Source organism: Pristiophorus japonicus, chromosome 23, assembly GCF_044704955.1.
Source record: "Pristiophorus japonicus isolate sPriJap1 chromosome 23, sPriJap1.hap1, whole genome shotgun sequence".
NCBI lineage: Eukaryota > Metazoa > Chordata > Chondrichthyes > Pristiophoridae > Pristiophorus > Pristiophorus japonicus.
In genome coordinates this window covers 473,783-480,340 of record NC_091999.1, presented here as the reverse complement: position 1 = coordinate 480,340, position 6,558 = coordinate 473,783, and positions in this window count along the sequence as shown.

The window sequence follows — 6,558 nt, the reverse complement described above, 5'->3', positions numbered from 1 at the left end:
ACACATACACTCTTACACGCACACATACACTCTCACACATACACTCTCACACACACACACATACACTCTCACACATACACTCTCTCACACACACACACACATACACTCTCACACACATGCTCAAACAGAAACACACACTCACACACATACACTCTCACACACTCACACACACACACACATACACTCTCACACACACACTCACTCACACACATACACTCTCACACACACACACACTCTCACACACACATACACTCTCACACATACACTCTCATACTCACACACATACACTCTCACACACACATACACTCTCACACACACACATACACTCTCACACACTCACACATACACTCTCACACACTCACACATACACTCTCACACACTCACACATACACTCTCACACATACTCTCACACACTCACACATACACTCCCACACACACACACATACACTCACACATGCACTCTCACACACATACACTCTCACATACACACACATACATTCTCACACATACACTCACACACACACACACATACACATACACTCTCACAAACATGCTCACACAGACACACACACTCACTCACACACATACACTCTCACATACTCACACATACACTCTCACACACACACACACATACACTCTCACACACACACTCACGCTCACTCACACACATACACTCTCACAAACACACACCCACGCTCTCACACACACACTCTCACACACACACACATACATTCTCACACACTCACACATACACTCTCACACACACATACATACACTCTCACACACTCACACATACACTCTCTCACACTCACACATACTCTCTCACACACACACACTCACTCTCACACACACACTCTCACACACACACACACACATACACTCTCACACATACAGTCTCACACACACACACATGCACTCTCACACACTCACACATACACTCTCACACACATACATACACTCTCACACACTCACACATACACTATCTCACACTCACACATACACTCTCTCACACACACACATACACTCTCACACACTCACACATACACTCTCTCACACTCACACATACACTCTCACACACACATACTCTCACACACTCACACATACACTCTCACACACTCACACATACACTCTCTCACACTCACACATACACTCTCACACACTCACACATACACTCTCTCACACACACACATACACTCTCACACACTCACACATACACTCTCACACACACACACATGCACTCTCACACACTCACACATACACTCTCTCACACACACACTCTCACACACTCACACATACACTCTCACACACACACATGCACTCTCACACACTCACACATACACTCTCACACACACACACATGCACTCTCACACACTCACACATACACTCTCACACACACACATACACTCTCACACACTCACTTTCTCACACTCACACATACACTCTCTCACACACACACATACACTCTCACACACTCACACATACACTCTCTCACACTCACACATACACTCTCTCACACTCACACATACACTCTCTCACACACACACATACACTCTCACACTCACACATACACTCTCACACACTCACACATACACTCTCACACACACATACACTCTCACACACTCACACATACACTCTCACACACACATACACTCTCTCACACACACACATACACTCTCACACACACACACATGCACTCTCACACACTCACACATACACTCTCTCACACACACACATACACTCTCACACACTCACACATCCACTCTCTCACACTCACACATACACTCTCTCACACACACACATACACTCTCACACACTCACACATACACTCTCTCACACACACACATACACTCTCACACACTCACACATACACTCTCTCACACACACACATACACTCTCTCACACACACATACACTCTCACACACACACATACACTCTCACACACTCACACATACACTCTCTCACACTCACACATACACTCTCTCACACACACACATACACTCTCACACATACTCTCTCACACTCACGCATACACTCTCACACACTCACACATACACTCTCACACACTCACACATACACTCTCACACACTCACACATACACTCTCTCACACACACACATACACTCTCACACATACACTCTCTCACACTCACACATACACTCTCTCACACTCACACATACACTCTCACACACACACATACACTCTCACACACTCACACATACACTCTCTCACACTCACACATACACTCTCTCACACACGCACATACACTCTCACACACTCACACATACACTCTCTCACACACACACATACACTCTCACACACTCACACATACACTCTCTCACACTCACACATACACTCTCACACACTCACACATACACTCTCACACACTCACACATACACTCTCACACACTCACACATGCACTCTCACACACTCACACATACACTCTCTCACACTCACACATACACTCTCTCACACTCACACATACACTCTCACACACACACATACACTCTCACACATACACTCTCACACACTCACACATACACTCTCTCACACTCACACATACACTCTCTCACACTCACACATACACTCTCACACACTCACACATACACTCTCTCACACTCACACATACACTCTCTCACACTCACACATACACTCTCACACACACACTTACATTCTCACACACACACTCACACTCACACCTACTCACACACACACACTCACACTTACACACACACACACACACCTACACACACACACCTACTCACACACATGCTTTCACATCCACACGCACACTCACACACACCCACACTCACACTCACACCCACGCTCACACACACACACACCTATTCACACACAAACACACTCACACACACCTGCTCACACACACTCACACACACACACCTACTGACTCAACACACACACACACATACATACGCTCTCACAACACACACACATACACATACATACATATACACACACACACACAGACACATACACACATGCTCCCCCACTCTTCTTCCAATAATGCCTTGTGATCTTTTACATCCACCTGAGAGAGCAGACGGGGCCTCGGTTTAACGCCTCATCCGAAAGACAGCACCTCCGACAGTGCGGCACTCCCTCAGTACGGCACTTCTGACAGTGCGGAGCTCCCTCAGCACTGCACTGGGAGTATGGAGCTCCAGTCTCTTGACCCCTGTGACTCAGAGGGGGAGTGTTGAGATCGACTGAGACATGGCTGGCCCCGAAGTAACAGAAACAAAGTGTCTTGAGTTTCAACGTGAGCACAACCGGGGCAACAGGTAATGGAAGGGCTGATGTTTGGGACTCAACGGCTGGAGGTCCTGTGGAGGCGAGCCAGAATGTAGAGGGAGGAGGGATCGGGAGAAAGAGCCACTGAACTGAGGCAGGCCAACACCAAGGTATTGATTCTCCATTCCCTCCCCTGTATTAGCCTCTCGTCAGAGGGTTGTGTCTGTAATAACTCGACAGACTGAATACTGTAAACTAACACAGGAACAAACCTGGCTCTGCTTTATTAGGGCTCAAAGTGATTACATTACATGATGGCTGGCCTTTTATACCTGGGCTGTACACACGTGCGCACAGCCCAATGACCTCCGACAGTGGAGCCACCTGGTGGCTAGTAAACCCAAGCTTACATACATGATACTATCCCCCTTTGAGATATTAGCAACGGTCTGTTTACAAATTGAGACAATCCAGGACTTTCCGTTCCCGAGTTGAACGTCTCAGTTTAACTCCAGCCCTGGGTGAGTGTTCTGAGTCTGTTATGACTGGGGGCTGGGTAGCCGATCTGATGGGAGTGGCAATGACCACGTCAGGGATTGAAAGTCCAGATTCACTGATGACAGCGGAGTCCTCTGATGACTGAGGGTAGGTTGGTTGGTCACTGATTGTGTCTTCCTCACAATGTTCCGGTTCATCCGTGTGCCGCAACTTTATCTGATCGACATGTTTCCTGCATGTTTGCCCATTCTTGAGCTTGACGATAAATACTCTGTTACCCTCCTTGGCCGTAATAGTACCGGCGATCCACTTGGGACCTTGACCATAATTCAGTACATACACAGGATTGTTAACAGAAATGTCACGTGACACAGCAGCGCGATCATGATACCAATGCTGACTTTGACGTCTGTATTCAACATGATGGTTCAAGTCAGGGTGGACCAGAGAGAGCCTGGTCTTGAGACCTCTCTTCATCAATAATTCAGCAGGGGGGACCCCGGTAAGCATGTGGGGTCTTGTCCTGTAACTAAGCAATATGCGTGACCAGTGAGTCTGCAGTGAACCCTGAGTTACACGTTTCATACTCTGCTTGATGGTTTGGACAGCACGCTCTGCTTGACCATTAGAGGTGGGTTTGAATGGTGCTGACCTTATATGTTTGATACCATTGAGTTTCATGAACTCTTGAAACTCCCGACTAGTGAAGCAAGGTCCGTTGTCGCTTACAATGATGATGGGCAGACCATGAGTTGCAAACATGACACGAAGGCTCTCAATGGTAGCTGTGGATGTGCTGGATGACATGATTATACACTCTATCCACTTGGAATAAGCATCCACCACAACTAAAAACATCTTTCCCAGGAAGGGACCTGCAAAGTCGATGTGGATCCTGGACCATGGTTTAGACGGCCACGACCACAGACTCAGCGACGATTCCACTGGTGCTTTACTAAGCTGCATGCAAGTGTTGCACTGATGTACATGTGATTCCAGATCAGAGTCAATTCCAGGCCACCATACGAGACCTGGCAATGGCTATCATCATGACAATATCGGGATGCGTACTATGTAGGTCGTATACAAATTTCTCTCTGCCTTTCTTGGGCATAACAACATGATTACCCCACAGTATACAATCTGATTGAATGGATAGTTTGTCTTTGCGACGGATGTAAGGTTTGGTCTGATCACCCATTTGCTTGGGTATGGCAGACCAATCACCACTAAGGATACAACGTTTCACAACCAATAATATCGGGTCCTGGCTGAACAGGTCTTAACTTGTTGGGCCGTGACAGGGGTTCCTTCACTTTCAAAAGCATCCATGGCTAACAGTAGGTCTGCAGGTTGTGGCGTCTCCACCTCCGGTGTGGGCAACGGCAGACGGCTCAGTGCATCGGCACAATTCTCGGTGCCAGGTCTATGGCGAACGACATAATCATAGGCAGATAATGTCAGCGCCCACCTCTGGATGCAGGACGATGCGTTGGTATTGATTCCTTTGTTTTCCGAAAACAATTAAATGAGTGGCTTGTGATCTGTTTCCAGTTCAAACCAAAGACCAAACAGGTACTGATGCATCTTTTTAACCCCATACACACAGGCTAGTGATTCTTTCTTTACCAATGCTGTAGGCTCTTTCCACCTTTGACAAACTTTAGAAGCATGTGCAACAGGTTGTAGTTTACCCGACTCATTTGCTTGTTGGAGCACACAACCAACTCCATATGATGAAGCATCACAGGCCAGTACTAGACGCTTACATGGATTATAATGTACCAGCAGCTTGTTAGAGCAAAGCAGATTAGTAGCTTTCTCAAAAGCTCTGTCTTGAGACGCCCCCCAAACCCAGTTATCGCCTTAGCAGCATGTGCAGTGGCTCTAATAAATCTAGGTAAGAAATTACTGAAGTAGTTGAGTAGACCAAGGAACAAACGCCGCTCTGTCACATTCTGAGGCCTGGGTGCATTTTTGATGGCCTTGGTGCTCGAGTCCGTAGACCTGATACTGTCAGCAGTAATTTTCCTCCCCAGGAATTCGACTTCCGGTGCCATGAAGACGCACTTCAAACGTTTCAGTCTGAGTCCCACTTTGTCCAGACGATGTAGAACCTCTTCCAGGTTGTTCAGAAGTTTGGTGGTGTCATGACCTGTGACCAGGATGTCATCTTGGAACACGACGGTTCTGGGGACAGACTTCAGTAGACTCTCCATGTTCCTCTGAAATATGGCTGCAGCCGAGTGAATTCCGAGAGGACACCTGTTGTAGATAAACAGTCCTTTATGCACAGAAGTTTCTTCAACATCTCGACCAGCTCCTGTATTATGTAGGCCGACGTCAGATCCAGTTTTGTGAACAACTTCCTCCCGGCTAGCGTTGCAAACAGGTCATCAGCCTTTGGTAACGGGTATTGATCGTGTTTCGAAACTCGGTTGATCGTAATCTTGTAGTCTCCACAAATCCTGACAGTGCCATCATTCTTCAACACAGGAACAATGGGGCTGGCCCATTCGAATTCGACCAATGATATGATCCCTTCACGCTGGAGTCTGTCCAGTTCGATTTCGACCTTCTCCCTCATCATATACGGACCTGCCCGAGCTTTATGATGGACGGGTCTGAGACCACGTGGATCTGCACCTTGGCTCCCGTGAAGTTGCCGATGCCTGGTTCGAACAGCGAGGGGAACTTGCTCAACACTTGAGCACATGGAGTATCCTCCTTCGACGACAACGCTTTGATCTTGTTCCAATTCCATTTGATTTTTTCTCGCCAATTCCTGCCAAACAGTGTTGGACCATTGCC